This window comes from Ochotona princeps, chromosome 9 (genome assembly GCF_030435755.1).
Source record: "Ochotona princeps isolate mOchPri1 chromosome 9, mOchPri1.hap1, whole genome shotgun sequence".
Lineage (NCBI taxonomy): Eukaryota > Metazoa > Chordata > Mammalia > Lagomorpha > Ochotonidae > Ochotona > Ochotona princeps.
Window position 1 is genome coordinate 55,789,959 of NC_080840.1, and position 17,702 is coordinate 55,807,660.

A 17,702-nucleotide genomic window follows, 5' to 3' on the forward strand; every position below is an offset into this window, starting at 1 on the left:
AGAGAAGTTTCTCAATGTTTTAAGCAGCCCTTTAGAAAGTCAGTGCAACAGGGTGCTTCTTCCTTATGCTTGCTGAAATACATCATGATGTAAGCACTATAACTGCCTGAGTGTCCACTACAGCTATGACAATGTTCTGGTAAATTCAAGGTTATTGTATTCACCTCCTATCTGAGAAATCTAGCATCTTCTACTTCAATCACATTTTCCTAAGTCCAGAAGAAATGTTTTAGAAATATCTGTTAAATATACAATTTGCTAAACCTTTCAAGATCCCTACCTAGAAGGATCTTGGGGTTTCACAGAAACTGAGTCCTCAGCCAGCCTGTGTCCCAGCTAACAGTGCTCGGCTGGACTAGGACACAGGACACTCCTTGGGAGGGAAGCGTCATCTCCACATCCATCCAAAGCTGTGACGCTCATGAAGAGTAGCAACAAAATAGATGGATTTGTCTTAATCGTCTAGATAAAACTTGGAGCAACTGAACTTTGGATTCTACCAGCTGTTTCCATAAGATTTCTTTTTTTTTTTTTTTTCCCAAGCATATATATATATATATATATAGTCACTAAATGAATTATGTTCTGGTTTATTCATGTTCTTTTTTTTGTTGTTGTTGTTATTTTTTTTTTAATTATTTATTATTTAACTTCAGTAATTACATTGTATTATGTGACACAGTTACATAGATACTTGGGTTCTCCCCACCCCTCCCCAAACCCTCCCACCATGGTGGATTCCTCCACCTTGTTGCATAACCACAGCTCAAGTTCAGTTGATCCATAAGATTTCAGTATTACCTTGGATATCAAATAAGATGCAAAGATGACCAACTGTTATTTACAGACTGAAATGCTGTTTTCTCACATTGAATTGCTTACCAAAGAATATAAAAATGTCAATGATTATGAAGTTTATAAATAACTCACCAATGCTCAAAAAAAAAAGGCAGAAGCATTAGTTCTAACTATTCTGAATATGCAAACATGACTACTTCACATACTTCTTAAGCAACGGTCTATAAAGACTAAAACAAGTGTCAAGCAGCTCCTTAATACTTGAAAAGCAAATATCAGAAATACCATGAATCAACTGCAACCTAAAGACAACTGATTAAATGGGCAAATGTCAGAATTATCTTTTATTCTCAATTTCATTTCTTAGAAATGCATAAACCATTTTCCCACTTACCATGTCACATGCTTTCCTAAAATGAGACCCTGTTAGCTTTCAGGATCTTGGTTTTCAAACAAATCTGATTTCTCCCAACCCCCGTTCCCCTCTCAGTAAATTCTTTTGTTTAATTAGCTATTTTTCTAATTTGAAAAGCAAAGATACACAGCGCTCCCATTTGCTGGCTTACTCTTCAGATGCCCACAACAGCCAAGGCCTGGCTGGGGCTAAAGTTGGGAGCTGAAAACTCAATGCAGGTCTCCCACGTGGGTGGCGGGAATGCAGTTACTTGAGCCACCACTGCTGCCTCCAAGGGTCTGCCCTGGTGGGAACTTAGTCAGGAAGCAGAGCCAGATACCAAACACGCACTACAATATGAGGGTGCCAGCTCCAAAGACAAATACTTCATTCATTCTCTTTGCTGACCTGGTCCCTCCATCAGTCAAAAATTTTAAATCCTAAAGACATGAACACAAACAGTAAGAATCATTTTCACAAGGATCTCATTTTCAACTAATTTCATTTACTCAACAGATTACTTAGCATTTACAATGTTGCAAGCACAATGTTGGATGAAAATGACAAGATTTCTTCCGTCACAGAGCTTACAATTTTGTGTGATTATTAGTTTAATGTCTATCTTCCCCAAAGGACAAGCCTGTTGTTTACATTCTTTCACTAACAAAGGGCTCAACACTCACTCTCTAGGCCTGATAATGTTCTTTACTATGTCACCATGAAGCAAAATTCTTAAAGAAACAAACAGCCCAAGACTTGGTACCTTCAGTTAGCATTTACAAATTATATACAGGACATGACACTTTATTCTTTTAAAAAGCTGTCTGTAGCATGAAATGATATTTGAGATTTGTTTCAAAACAGTTGTTGGGGTGGGAAAGTATGTTATTTAGTCTTTACTTTTATAAAGTAAATACTTTCACAAGTCTCCTAAGCATTTCAATTTTTTGTATGCTATTTACCTGAGACACAAAACTCTATCCCATCTACTGGTTCACTCCCACACGTTCTCCACGGCCAGAATTGGAATGAGACCGAAGGTGGGAGTCAGAAACACAACCCTGGTGTCCCCAAGGAGCAGCAGAAGCCCAGTCCTGGAGCCATAGTTGCTGCCTCCCTCCAGAGACAGCCCCATTAGCATGAAGGTAGCATCCAGAGATAGACCAGGCAGAGCCCAGGGGCTGTGAGGCACAAATGTCATACCCACCAGGTCAAATTCCTGCCCCCCTGTAAAATTTGGTTAAGCTGTTAACTTTGAGGATTTTCAAGGAACTACACAAAGACAGCACAAGAGCAGAAGGGCAAACCACTGCACTTCACATTTAACTCACCACAGGATCAAAAACCCTAATCTGAACTCAGTTTTAAATATCAACCTTTCAATGTTTCAAATCAGTGCTAACCTTCCACTGAAAAATATACTAGGACTCTGATAAAAGCTGTCGTGGGGAACTCTACTAAAGTACAGAAACACTAATCATGGGAAATTACTTCTCTTGTCCAGCTTTCTAGGTATACAGAGTTGTTATGACATCATGTAATTACCCAATATAAAATATTATTTGTTTTTCAAGCTTACAGAGGGAATAACATAAATGCAAAACTGAACCCAGAATAACAAAGTGTATGCTAGGGATCAAAACTAAGAAATATAATCATTTCACGTGACATTTCCCAAGAAAATTTCGAAGCTCCCATTTAAAGCTAACAACTAGTCCTTGAAGTACACGGTTTAAGCAGGTACCCACAGCCACAACAAATATTTGTAATGACATTTTACAAGTAACAAACCATTTAATCTCCACTTTCTCATTTTCTTCACAAATCCCTGTAAGTTAAGCCTTCCTACAGTGTGACATGAGAATATTTTTAAAGCTAAGGATCTGCCTAAGCTGCTAAATCAGGGGCAAAGGAGACAACAGGCTGAGTCAAAATCATCTCTAAATACAAAGTCATTTCACTCTTTATCATCCCAAAGGGACTGCTGCTTATAACTTCATTAGGATATGAAACAAAATACATACAGGAATGAGATAAGTTTCCTCAAGGTCAACAGTCAAATGTGTGCCCTGAAGAGAAGACCACTGATGGGTCCAGACTGTTCCTGCTTAGATGCCAGCCACAGAAGCCCACAGGGCGCAGCTGTGGGACACTTTCTGTCTCTGCAGAAGATCTGATTATCAAGAATCTCCCAGATTTATAAGTGGCTTGTAATCATCAATAAATGGACTAGAATGAAGGACCACAAAAGCATACTGTAGAGCTTATACTGAATGAAGTCTTGACCCAGGGGGATGAGGTCATGCAAGAGAAGGAAAACCTAGTTGTTCTGCAGTAGGCAAGCTTGTCAATGTGTGCCACAGGCCCACCAACAGCAGCCAGCATGCAGCTCCTCAGGGCCACTCCTTAGGAAGGCCAGAGCTGGGCCAGCGAGGGCTGGAGTGCAGTTACTCTGAATGAATCTGAAAGTTTATCTGTAAAATCAAATCTGACCCAAGTCAGAACATGGATGCCTAACTTTTTCTACACATCCACACAGCATTCAATAACTTACTAAATAATGCCACATACTCCAGGAGGGTTACCACAGATGACACAGAAAAGCACTTAATCCCCACAGACTGGTCAGCAGTGTTAACAACAGCATGGAGTCCAGCATCTTGGATTAGCTGCCTGTGACAACGCTATCCCATGTATGCCGGGCCTGGGAAAGCAGCAGACAGAAAGGCCCAAGTGCCTGGGTTCCTGCCCCCTGTGGCAGACATGAGAGAAGCTCCTGGCTCCTCTTGCCAGGACACCAACTCAGCTCCGACTGCTGTGGCCACACAGGGAATGAAGCAGTGGATGGGCTCTCACTCTCTACCTGGAAGACTACGCTTTTCAAATACCTAAATCTTAAAAAAAAAAAAAAAAAAAAAAAAGTCTTTGAAATTCATTTATTTCTCCCACTACCACTTCAAATATGGGTTGGCATGGCCTATCCCACACTACACAGATGGTACTCCACAGTGGCCACACCTCTGAGAGATTAGCTCAGTTGGCTTCCTGAAAAATGTTCCAAGATGAAAACCAAACCAAACACAAAAACAAGGAAAAAATGGTTGGAAAGGAGTGAATTTTCGTACTCAATGTAGTGGCATCTACCTGTAAGGACACATGTGAGTTCGTGCACCCAATGCACAGCACATTTCAGATGTTAGTGCATATGGATCTGACCGTCCAAAGTTCTATCAAGCCACCAGGAAGCTGGGAGATGGAGGTGAACAGGGAGCAAACAAGGCCACACTGTTTCCAATGCGAATGCTCAAGAATCAGACCCAAAAGGAAAATATCCTACCAAGGACAAGCTAGACAAGGAATCTTCTCCTTTTACTTTAGTTCCATGATGCTGTAACAACTCATTTAAGTTAAAACATTGTCAAAAGCTTAACTAAAAGCTTAACAGAGCACTTCCACTTAAGATTTGTAAGCCATGTTCAAACTGAACCATTTGAAATCCAACGTTATAAATGGTTATGTCCTTATATAACAGGCACACAGATCATCCTAGAAATTTCCTTTACTGCCATTCACACATGCCCTGCTCATATGCTACCAATAAAAGAAGGCATTTATTCTTCTGAACTTCATAAACACAGCCTCTAAATATTCTTCTCTGGTAACTGTATCTAAATGTCTCATCTTTCTCTGTAAATCTGGAAATTCCCCATCTGGGAATTTAGCTACATGAAGTTTTCCACTTCACATGTGTAGTAAGTGTGAGCGAACACAACTGAATACAGGCATCTTCTCTGATCAGTGTGAAAGATGAAGTTCTATTGCAACAGGACAGATTTTGAAAACTGACGAGAGTTAACTTATCCCTATGGAAAAGAGAAGTATTATTGATGATCAGGTTTAATTAAATGTATGATGAAATCTACTAAAGAAACATGCTTTCCTCAATGATTCAAGTGGTTTTCAAGCATCTACTGCAGGATCATATTCAAATTCAAAGAAAAACAGATGTCTGGTTTGGGGAGAATCCTGTCCAATCATTCTTAGTAGGAGCTTCTTTTTTGTTTTGTTTTGGTTTGGTTCTTTTGCTTGTTTGTTTGTTTTGGTTCTGGTCAGAGAAAATAATTGTTTTAACCCACAGGATGAACTCTTCAAAATAATATTTGTGTTTTATACAATAATTGTCTCAAAAGGGGTTATAGTGCAACCAGTCAAATGAGTCTAACATTACGTTCCCATTAAATATTTTTCTGTGAAATCTAAGTGTACTTTCTTTGCAGAGAATAACCCTGTCTACTTTTAAAACCAATACTTAAGTCATACAGGAGTCAATTTTCCAGGTAATGAAATGGGGAATGTTACAGACTTAATTTTTCGGATATTTTCAATGCAATAATTAAATATTCTACCAGTGCAGCTGGTGCAATGGTCCAACTGGCTAATTGTCTGCCTTGTAGCATCGGCATCCCATATGAGCACTGGTTCTAGTCCCAGCTGTTCCATTTTTGATCCAGCTCCCTGACTATGGCCTATGAAAGCAGTCGAGGATGGCCCTAAAGCCTTGAGACCCTGGACCCACGTGGGAGACCTAGAAGAAGCTCCTGGCTTCAGCTCAGCTCAGCTCCAGTGGAGGCTAGTGGCTTTCAGGGCTGACTCCCTAGAAGTGTTCCTGGTCAAGCCAACAGCCCCAAAACATATGCCACTTTCAAGCAACCAAGTTCTACACTTATACAACAAGAAGGAATGAAAAAGCAAACTCTCAGATTTTATTTCTTGCCATTAAAAAAAGTAATTCTAGAATATTAAGTTCAACGAGATGAATGCTTTTCAATCCTTCTTAGTGGTAAGCACAGAATCCATTACCAAAAGATTCTTCTGAAATCAACTCATTCATTCTAGTTTCAATAATAATAAAATCTGCTATTTAATCCTTACCACCAAGTATTATCCCCACACAACAGAAAAGGAAATTGGGACTCAAAAACCTGAAAGCCCTTGCCCGGAACAATAGTTCCATTCACAGGCAATATGTTATGTCTCTCTATATGTACACAACTTTAAATGCATATTCACCTGAGACAGAGCACAGCCACTCCTACCCATTACCCCTCAGGGAACTAAAGTCATGTCTCCCACATGGGTGGCAGAAAGCAATTAATGGAACCATCACCAGTACTGTCCAGGATCCATATTACCAGGAACACGCAGGCAGAAGCAGAGCTGGGACTCAACCCAGAGACTCCAATGTGCAGCATGAATGACTAGGCCAAAGACCCATCCCAAGAGGTAACATATTTAACCATTTGACAAGTTCCTCTTCATTCATAATTACTTTCAACTTTTAAAAAAATCCATCAATGTTTATCAGAAAGTTCTTCCAGATGCCATATTAAAATCCATTTGATATAGGTAAAGGACATTGCCTTTTGTAGAACTGGAAGCATCTGCTTGTATCTCACAGAGAATCACTTCATGTATATCAAAAATAATAAAGCCTCTTTCATCTTTAAGGTTTTTTTTTGTTTTTTGCTTTTTGTTTTTAATTTGAAAGGCAGAGTTAGAGGAGAGAAGAAAGAGAGAGAGCAATCACTATCCAGTGGTTCACTGCCTAACTGACCCCAAGGGCTGGAGCTGAACCAGTCCAAATCCAGAAACCAGGAACTTCCTCCAGGTCTCCCTTGTGGATGCAGGAGCCCAAACATTTGGGCCAGTCTCCACTGTTTTCCCAGGCACATTAGCTGGGAGTTGGATGGGAAGTGAATCACCTGGGACCTAAACCAGTGCCCATGCCAGAGCACCAGTCCCCTAAGGTCTTATTTATTTGAAGGGCAGAACTAGAGAGAGAGAGAGCGAGAGCTTTCCTCTGCTGGCTCACTTCCCAAATGTCCACAACAACAGAGGCTAAGCCAACCCGAAGCCAAGGGCTTCTTCTGGGTTTTCACATGGGTGCAAGGGCCCAGGCATTTAGGCCATCCTCTGAAGTAGACCAGCCACGGCTCCAACCTGTTCCTATACCTCTGTGGTTTCTTAAAGGAAAGGAACTGAAACACTTCCTGAACCTTCTCTTAGCCTATAACAAATGGTGGCTTCCATGGCTGATTGTACCCACGGGCTCCTCTTGCAATGTGACTTACCATCTCTCCCCAGTAGGTCTGGGATCTATATAATCCCACCCCACTGCCCCGTGACAAAGGCAAAAATGATCCAATGTAACTGCCAACGTTAAACACATCATGAGAACATCCATCCTGTGGCCTTGCTAGGCTGAAGCCCAGGAGTTCAAGCTGCTGGAACCTGCACGGGCCACAGCAAGGAGCACTCTGGCTGGACCCAGGCAGCAGTATTGACTGACACGCTGAGGCTCCAGACCCATAGGACCCATCGTGCCCCCAACATGCCTGAGTGAAATTCCACTGCTTGGGGTGGCATATTAGAGGCCATGGAAAACAGAACTCTGATCCAGAACACAAGCAAGAAGTGAAAGGAAACAGGAAAGAAAGAGAAACAAAGAATTATACCCTTCTTTCCTTTAAGGAAAAAAAAAGATAATATCCTAAATTCTGAATACTAAAGATTACCAACAAATAGGAAGGAACTCTTCTACAGTACTTACAAAAGCAGCAGCAGGGACGTCTGTGCTCGCTGCCTTCACCCTCTGCCCATGTCTCTTTTGAACACCCTCGGTCTCCGAGGCTCAAACCTAGGACTGCAACAGCTCTTCCCTGGTTCTGCGCCTCACAAAAGGAACTGTTTGCCTGCATAAAATACCTGTATAGCCCTGTAATTCTCACTTTACCACATAAATTGGACAGTAATTACTTAGCCACATGTCTCTTTCCTTATCCCAAACTGTGACATCTACGAGGATAAGGCCGTTTCTTTTATCGCTTTTATATTGCCCAGTGCTCCACAACACTAGCCCTTCAGTCGGCTTTTCTGCCTTCATTCTACACGTAACCGGATGGTGATGCTGCGTAAACAGGTGACAGACACAGCCTTCTGATACAGCCTACAAATAAAATAACCCCACAAAATAAGAAATTACTGTCAGAGCTAGAAATCGGAAACAATTTTTACACTAAAAATATTTCTCAGCTTTTCACCCAGTATATACTTCCAGCTGTATTCTAAAGGCTTTGTTCTTTGGATAGTTGCAAAAATGTCATTATTTATCAACTGAGACATCAGCCCTTCCAGAGATGCTTTCATTCTCCTTTTTTATCACTTCTTCAATGGAACTACTTAAGTGCCAACCCTGGAATACTTTCTTTGTGTTTGGTTTTGTTTTATCACCTTTTCAGAACTACTGAATTTCCCCAAGGTTTTTTTTTTATTTTTTCTTCTCTCTCCACTACGAACTACAGAGATTATTAATCCCTCTTCTCACTGCAGTGTCAAAATATTCTGTGGGGGAAAACTTAATAAGTCCAGGTTTGAAAAATGTTTGATTTTCCCAAAGTGACAAAGTCAAAAATTTAACTCGTTATTGTTTCTGATACGGAGTTGAGCAGGCTTCAGCAGAACACTTTAAATAAAACCTGTAACTGATATTTAAGCAACTCATTAAATGTCTGCATATTTTTGGACCCCCTCTCTTTAATTTTGAGAATAAAATTTGCTCCCAAAATAACTGGGTTTTACATGAACAGGATTGTTTCCTAAATTTTCAAATAACTCATTCATTTTTCTCAAGGCAAATCAAAGAGCATGAACTTGTGCAGCCAACATGCTCACTACAGGCCAAAAGATGCAAAGGGTGAGGTGAGGAGGGAAGGGGGCTCACACCAGACCCAGCCAGTGCTGGAGCCCGGAGTGGGAAGAGTATCCAACAGGATAGCTGGGGGGTAATAGCCCAATAATGACGCGCAGCACAGAAGGGACACTTGTTAAATTTCAGTCCAAAATACTTCTTAAAATTAAAGCCCTGATATTGCTCTATGTCCCACATGGGAATAAGATGGGAAAGAATATACATTCTACTTGCGTATACCATCTTCTCTGATCTTAGCCAACCAACAAGAAGGAAAACTTCCTAAGTCAGTCAGCTGTATATCAATATACATCATAAATTTTAGCACGATAGATTAAAGGATGAATCATACAGTCAGCATGTTAGCTTTTGTTCTGGGGTGTTTTTTTTTTTTTTTTTGTCTTTTTGTTTTTTGGTTTTTTTACGTTTCTTAAATGTATCTGAAAGGCAGAGTGACAGAGGGATTTTCCATCTGCTAGCTCACCCCCCCAAATGACCATACAACAGCCAGCACCGGCCCAGGCTGAAGCAAGGAAGGATAAACGGAAGCAGAGGACCAAGATCTACAGAGATTTATACCCCAGAAGCAGCAGTCAGGAGCCCTGCCACTATTTATCATTCCATGTCCCTTCCAAGTACTGAGCAGCTGATTGCAAGCGCTTCCTCTTCCTGTGCAGTGTGCCTGAGGCCCACAGAGGCAGAACCCCTCAAGCACCAGGAAGGGCACCCCTGCCCCACTGGAGGGGAAAATGCTAGCATATTAAATATGTCAATTCCCATGCGCTTTTCCATATTTTTTACTTAGGAATCTAAAAAAAAAATTATGCAATAATTCCCCACCCTCTTCCAAAAATAACTACCTAAAGGTAATTACTTAGTAAACATTACGTTTATGATTAAGTCCATTTTTAAAACATACAGACTAGCATATTGAAAATGTACAAAATCTGTTACCACACAACGAACTGAACCCTCCATTTAGTTTGACTAGACCAAGAAACAGCTCAAGTAAAGATATAGGATCCTCTCAGATGACAATTAAGTTCTTTTTTTCTTCAAGATTTTATTTATTTTTATTGGAAAGGCAGATAGACAGAGAGGAGGAAAGACAGAGAGCAAGATCTTCTGTCTGATGGTTCACTCCCCAAGCAGCCACAACGGCTGGGGCTGAGCTAGTCAAAAGCCAGCTCTTCCAGGTCTCCCCATGCGGGTACAGGGTCCCAAGGCTTTGGGCCATCCTAGACTGCTTTCCCAGGACACAAGCAGGGAGCTAGATGGGAAGTGGGGCTGCCGGGATTAAAACTGGCGCCCATATGGAATCCCGGCACGTGCAAGGAGAGGACTTTAACCACTATGCTATCGCGCCGGGCCCCACAATTCAATTCTTTTAACTCAACCTGACAAAAACTGAGCGCCTTTCATTTCTAAGTGTATTAACCTGCTAAGATTAATTAATATGAAAGGATCTTATAAACGCTACTATAACATCAAATACAAGGGAAGTCCCACTTGAATCACAGGGTGACTTTGTAAATAGGAATGATCTGCTAGAAAAAATAATTTTCCTATACATGGGCACAGATGTGCTAGCAACAACAGGAACCTGCAGAACGAATGAACGTCCACTGGCCAGGAGGAGCCCGGGGGGACCTGTGATCACACCTTGTAGGAACACACCAACTGAGGTATGGGAAGCATCGTGTGTGATGTTCTTATCTGTGCCAATAGGTCTTCCTCCCCACATCTGCCCCACGAAGAGCAGTGCAAGCAGAGCTGCACACGTGCCCAGGGGAAAGACTTCCTTGCTCCCTGGGAACAGAGGAACTCCCCCAGCAGCAGAGCCCAAGTCAGCAGGCGGAATGGAGTATGAGCCCTCCTCTGGGGTATACACTATCTCCACCAAGTCATCCACACTACATGACCCGCCAAACACCCACAAAACATGCCTCCTACAATCCACACCCAACAGCTAAATCCCCTAGCGAAATGTTTTAAAAGCAGCAGCCCAAAACTCGGGATCAGTTTTTCATGCATTCCCACCCATGTCCACACTGTCCTCAATCCATTTTCGACCTGGTCCCCCCATCAAGTCTTCCTGAGCTTTATTTCTTAACCAATCTAAGTGTTTTTTAAAAAAAACACACTCCTACCAATTTTCCTTTTTGCTAATAGAGAATTACTGATCCAGTGATCAACAGCAGCACTGGAGGTGAGCCTAGCAGCTAACGAGAACGCAGGTGAAGGAGGCAGGGCTAAAGAGACAAAGGCTGTCTGGGTTCAAATTCCTCTTCAGTAGTCCGGCTGTGTAATCTCTGACAAGCTGGTTGACAGCTCTGGACCTCTAGTTCTCGAGGTAAAAGAGACGCTACCCAAAACCATCTCCCTCACAGCAACATCCAAAGTGAGAAACAAATGAGAGGAACCTATAAGGGCACTGTCAGGACACACTCACCACATGGTAACCATTTCGCTCCATTCATTACAGTTCTTGTTTCTTCAATATTAAAACAAGAAAGACTCCAGCTATTCTGAGGATTATTCGAAAATTAACTAAATGACTAAAACAAGCAAGAGACCATGTGTAGGTCTTAAAAAGAAATGACCGCTGCCCAGGGTGAGGCCAGAGTCAGGGTGAGATCCGCAGACTTCATTTGCGGGGCTACCCCTATTCAAATCCACTTGGCCTCTGCGGCGGCACAGGTAGGGGGCCAGCCTCAGAAAGGCCTGAAAGTGCTCGCTCTGTCAGATTCCTAACAGGCAGGCGTTCTCACAGACAGTGTGTTCCCTCTGAAGCGCATGATTTATTTCCCCTGGTCCCTGGTTAAGGTTAATTTTTCCCCCGAAGTTTGGCCAGCAGCACAATGCAATGACTTAATGCCCCTTAAAATATTCGGTCTTCTTGAAAACAGTTAACTCCCACAAAAGGACTTCAAAAAAAAGTTCATAGAAAGCAGAATTCAAGTTTCTTTTGATACCAAAAATATTTTGAAGTGCCTGCCTGGTTGCTTCATAATACCCATTTCTCACAAACTTTTTTTGAGATCCCCTCACATTTACAGAGTTGTAGTAAGAATGAAAGAGTGGGGCCCCAGTGCAGTAGCCTAGCTAAAGTCTTTGCCTTTCACACACCGGGATCCCAAATGGGCACCGGCTGTGTCCCAACTGTTCCACTTTCCTTCCAGCTGCATGTGTGTGGCCTGGGCAAGCCGTAGAGGACAGATGGCCCAAAGCCTTGGGACCCTACACCTACGTGGGAGACCCAGAAGCTCCTGGCTCCTGGCTTCGGATCACCTCAGCTCTGGCCATTGCAGCCACTTGGGGAGAGAACCAGCAGACTGAAGATTTTTGTCTCTCTTCCTCGCTGTATATCTGACTTTCCAGTAAAAATAAATAAATCTCAAAAAAAAAAAAAAAAAAAGTGAGTGGAGCACACACGAAAAGCCTCATGCAGGTGTCAGCCCTATGCGGTAGCTGCTGCTGCCATGTGGGCGGTTAGCACTGCTCTCCCCAATTCCCACACGCGAGTCTTGAACAAGAAGGCACTTGTCTCAGCACAGCCGGAGCAGGACACTGTGCAATGCTATACACGGAAGTTTGTTTCCACGCTTCAGAAACCGGGCAATAAGCGAGGTCCTTACGCAGTAACAAGGGGCAGGCAATCCACAGACAGGGGGTTTGCTCCCTACTTGCCAACCAAAGACGGCCCAGCCTGGCCACACCCACATACAGGACTAACCCAGAGTGAGTGGGCCACACCACTGCAGGGGGCGGAAAACAAAACTCAGAGGAAACATTCAAACCTTCATCAAAGGAAAGCTATTTAATCATCATCAGCTAATCAGCCAAAGGGGACATTTAACAACTTTTTATGAGAATAAACATTAAAATCCCATTTTCAGGAAAGACTACCAAATCAAAGGAGAAACTGATGACACAGCACAATTAAATCACATGCTGAAAGAAAACAGATATTAGTACCAAAGCAAATTGAAATTAAGGAAAACACCTCTTTTCACTCCTCACTTACCAAAGCAAACCCTCACTTTAATCACTGTATTTGTAATGGATGGGTTTATAGCCTCAAAAATCAATGTCAGGGCAGGCACTTGGCCCAGCAGCTCCACACAGCTCAGAGGCCCCAGAGCTGCTCTGTGTCCCAAGCTCTGCATGCCTCAGAAAGGCTGCAGGTGATGGCTCAAGCACTGAGGGTCCTGCCACTCATGAGAGACACCTGCCCTGAGCTCCTGACTCCTAGCTTCGGCCCGCCAAGCCCTGGTCCTTAACGACAGCTGGCGAGTGAACCAGCACATGGGCTTATCCCCTTCACTCTCTTGTGCTCTTTCTCCTCACCCCATGTGAGTGAATTGTGTGTGTGTGAGTGTGTGAGTGTGTGTGTCTTTCAAATAAATAAAAATAAACCTTTAAAGTAAGTAAACAAAATGTCAATGCCAGGACATTCAAGTACTCATCCCATGACTAAACGAATCAAACAATGATTTCAGAAAGCAAGAATGCAAAGGAAGATCTACAAAGGCCCAAATGGGAGTCAAGTTGGCGCAGAGTTGCGGGACGGTTGTACTACAACAGTTTGGAATTGGCTGCCTTAAGGCTTACATCCTGTCAGAATTCCCAGGCTAACTTCAATTCTTCACAGAGGAGATGTGTCAAGTAACACCTAGTGGAAACAAAACAAATATAGAACCTCGAACCTAGCTACCAGTAACTTCCAGCTAAAGACACCTCCTCCCTCCTTCTCCTTAAAGCACAATTCTTTATCCAAAAGCTTCAAGGGTAGCTAAGTAAAGTACTGGGCCAGATTCTGAGTGCGTTAACTTGTAATTCTTCCCTCCTACCAAGTAAAAATTGTCCCAGAATCATCACTTTCACAACCACATTCTGTCACCACAGGCAGGGTGACAAAGGCAGTCCGTCGGTCACCGATGACCATGTCACAGGGTAAACACCAAATCTCTGCTCTGAGGGCCAAAGTCGCACCAACTGCCTGCAGCTCTCTAGTCTTTCATTTCAGTAACCTCCAGAGCAGAAGTTGCTCTCTCATTTTCACAGAGCATCAGTTTGACAACAGCTAGGAAAGCTACACAAGCTTCTAAATATTCACAGACGTCAGTCTCACCTAGAAATCAGCATCTAAAAACCATGAAGTCGTGTCTGCTTCATTTTGTATGAATTGAAGGTCTGTGACACTCAAATTCAAGTTCCATCTGTAAGTTTTCCAGATATTAACTTAACAGGCTTCAGAGTAGTATGACGTAATACTGTTTCTTCAGTTTGCCTTTCATAAACACCTCGAGAAGCCTTTAAAACAAAAAAGGAAATAAATACACAAACACTAACAGTAATTTTTGTTTAGCAAAGCAAGACAAAGATGTAAAATTAGCTTGCAATCAGAAAAGATAGAAAAGCTTAAGGATGTGTTACCGTCCCTTAATTAGCTTTCATGATTGGCCAGTAAATACAGTTTCAATATCGCACTCTGGGGGAGCAGGCAGTGGTGTAGCAACTTTAGTCTCTCCATGTGACAATGGCATTTCATATGGGCACTGCTCCACTTCCAATCCACTCCCTGACAATGCACCGGAGAAAGCAGCAGATGCCCCGTGTCCCTGAGCCCTGGCATAGAAATGGGAGACCGGAAAAAGCTCTTTGCTAGGTCCGGCCCAGCCCTTTCCAAGCCCTTTCTGTTGTGGCTGTCTGGGGAGCAAACCACCACTCTCTCTCCCCTCTTCTCTCTGCAACTCTGCCTTTCAAATACTAAATAAAATCTTGAAAATAAATTTCATTATGAATAAAGATCCTCATGTTGATTTTGTGATTTCTGTAATATAGACCAATACCTTAAATCAATGACTTATTTTCTCCCTCCTAGTCTCCATTTCAAATCAGTAAAACTTGTAATAGCATGTATTATTAAAAAAAAAACTATAAACACAAGATATGAAAAAGCTAGTAATTTCTTAAATAGCAGGGATTTTTTTCTAACAGCAGCTAAACATTAATTACGCTTTTAAAAATATTGCAATCATGACACAATGGTCAAAATATCAAACAAGTACACACTGTGCATTTCAGAAAATTAGTCTTTCAGAAAAACCACCTGAAGAGCATGTCCTCTTCCCTCTTTTTCTTTTCTTTCTTACTACCCAACATCTTGAGCACCGCAGAAAAGAACTGCATTGAGTGCAACACAACAATTTTTTCTAAGAAACCAAGCTGCCAACTTAGGAGTCACATTTCAACTTGATGTGATTTGAAACAGCTCAGGTAATGAATCCTTAAATACAGGGCACGTGACGGTAGGCCTGCACACAGGTCCTTGGTTCTGCTGGAAGATGTCACTCTTCAGATAAAGCCAACAGAGGCGGGCACTGCCTTCAGTCCTAACCCTAGCCCGCCTCCCATCTTTACATGGCATATTTCCAGTAAAATGCTCTAACCCAGAGCAAGAGCCACCTAAATGCTGTTTAGACAATGAAGGGTTAAAAATCTAAAGTGTCCCAACTCTCGGAAACACTCAATGCCTCATCGGTGAGCCCCTCTCCACCCTAGGCTTCAATCCTGACATCTAACAGTCAGAGACCTCCTTCTCTCCAAGAGTGGAATTCCCAGGAGGAGCGAGGCTCCGCTCCAGTCTGAGAGCACACAATGGAATCACAGCTGACGAGGCACATCTTTTTCTAGATGTCTCCATATGCTTGAGAGGTTTCCTCCCCCTAGCCAGACATCAGGGGACCTGCTACCCTCAGCCACCAAGGGCTGCTGCAGAGAACAAAGTAAAATGATGTGTTGCTCTCAAGCGCAGACTACAGAGAAGCCTAAGCTTCCAGTAGTCAACAGTAACTACATGAATGATGGGGTAGGAGGAAGGTTTGAATATTGTCAAAGTCTGAAATTTTGCTTAATTTATAATCTTTCCTATTTCTGCCTCCTAAATAAACGCTTGCTCTATTCTCCGCTTTTACTATTTCATCACTAAAGTAACACTCCAAGGGGCTACACTGAAATGCAATTCATTTATAGCTACATGAACATCCAAAATTTGTAAACTTGAAAATGGAGTAACAACACATTCCTATCATTTGACAGGTCCTGCTGCCCTATAACGACAGTCCTCTTTAAGTATCAGTGACCCTAATAACAACAAAGGCTTGAGACAGGTACAAATGAAATAAACATCAGATTCAAAATACCCCAAACTGAAATTCACAGCACACTCACCACAAAAATGAATGCATTCATTCTTAATGTAATACTATTCACTTTTAGATCTCCACAAGATCCTACAAATCCCAGGGGGTCTGCTGGCTGCTGTTAACATGCCCTAACTCCCCCCCATACACACACACACACACACACACACACACACACACACGGTAGCAGCCCCTGTCTTTCTAAAGAACCAAAGATCCACCCTTTCAGCTCCCAAAGGTCAGGAATCTGTCAGACACTTCCCTGAGGGAAAGGCGGTTCCAACAACGAAGACACCTCCTAAGCTTGTATACCTCCAGAGAAGCACCCATACACTGCAGTTTAGCAGCGTAGCAGAGAACCCACAGTATCTGTAAGTCTTTTTGTGTGGCAGTCACCTGGCAAACTGCATTTCACTCGGACTGTTTTTCTGTAGATACTTTTCAACTAGCTTCGACCCTCAAGTACCCACGCTTAATTTTTCTATGATGCTCGGCTACCCAATTTCATTTTCTTTACCCTAGAGGAAAAAAAATGCATACCATAAACCACAACTTAAAAAAAAAAGTGTCAACCCCTCAAACGCCGAACTTTCGAATGCACTCTGGGAACTGGCTGACTACTACAACAAGGAACCAGTGAAGCCATTAGAAACAATGATGCCAGACACTCCCAATCACGCGTGGGGTTCGGGCCACCCCCTTGCCTTCAGGGGCACCCAGCACATCGCACTATACCCCACGCTGGTGTGGCGACGAGAACCCGAGGCAGGTACACCGGTAACTTGCAGGCTCCCTCGCATGTCAGCCAGGATTGGCGTTCTAGAACCAGATCACCACAACATATGCCATCTTAGAAACGGGCCTCGGGAGTTTTACTGTCACATCCCAAAGTGCTCGCACACTTCCTCGAGTCTAACAACGTGGCTCGAAGGGTCCAGAGAACCACAGTATCTCGTGTACCTCTGCACGTCTCCCCAGGGCCAGAGCCCCCACGAGTGACACTACCCCACAGCTCCAGCAGCGGGTGACCAGGGAATGGACGCGAGTGGATAGCTCTTGGCGTCTCCATGACTCCCCCGCCCCGCGTGCAACTCTGTTCTAACTGGTGCGGGAAAAACCCCGCCCCCTTCCTTCGGTTCCTCGCGATTGGCTTACCCGCCCCCGGCAGGTCAGCTCCCGGCCAGCGATTGGCTCGCTCCACCCATCAGTCAGCCGCAGCGAGATTCGGGTCGGTGGGAGGGGAAGGTGTCGGAGGAGGTGGAGTGGGAGTGGAATTAGAGGACGAGGTGGCGGAGGAGGGTGCTCAGGCTCCCTCTCCGCTCGGGCAAAGTTTCCCCTACCGGGGACCGACCCAGAAGGCGTCAGGCCCGGTCCGGCTCAGGGTCGTGGAGGGAAAAGGGGGCTCCGGTCCCCGATTCCCGCCCCTCGCTCCCGCAGGCCCCGGAAACCACTAGGGGGAGGGAGAAGAGGGAGGGACCAGCTAAGCAGGGACCGACCCACCCCCGATCTCGGAAGAGGCGCCTCCGGGACTCCCCCGAGGGGCGGGGGGGCGGGG

General features: G+C 43.5%; 1 protein-coding gene across 6 annotated transcripts in view; it reads right to left on the reverse strand.

The window, feature by feature from the left end:
- Positions 1-17,702, reverse strand: part of NCOA2 (nuclear receptor coactivator 2) — a 279,142-nt gene that overhangs the window by 259,428 nt on the left and 2,012 nt on the right. The window contains exon 1 of one of the 6 annotated variants that reach the window (XM_058668722.1): positions 17,108-17,664. The exons of the other annotated variants lie outside the window; for them this stretch is intronic. The gene's annotated coding sequence lies outside the window, so the exon portion shown is untranslated. Of the gene's footprint in view, positions 1-17,107; positions 17,665-17,702 lie in introns of those variants that run through there. 6 annotated transcript variants of the gene reach the window in all.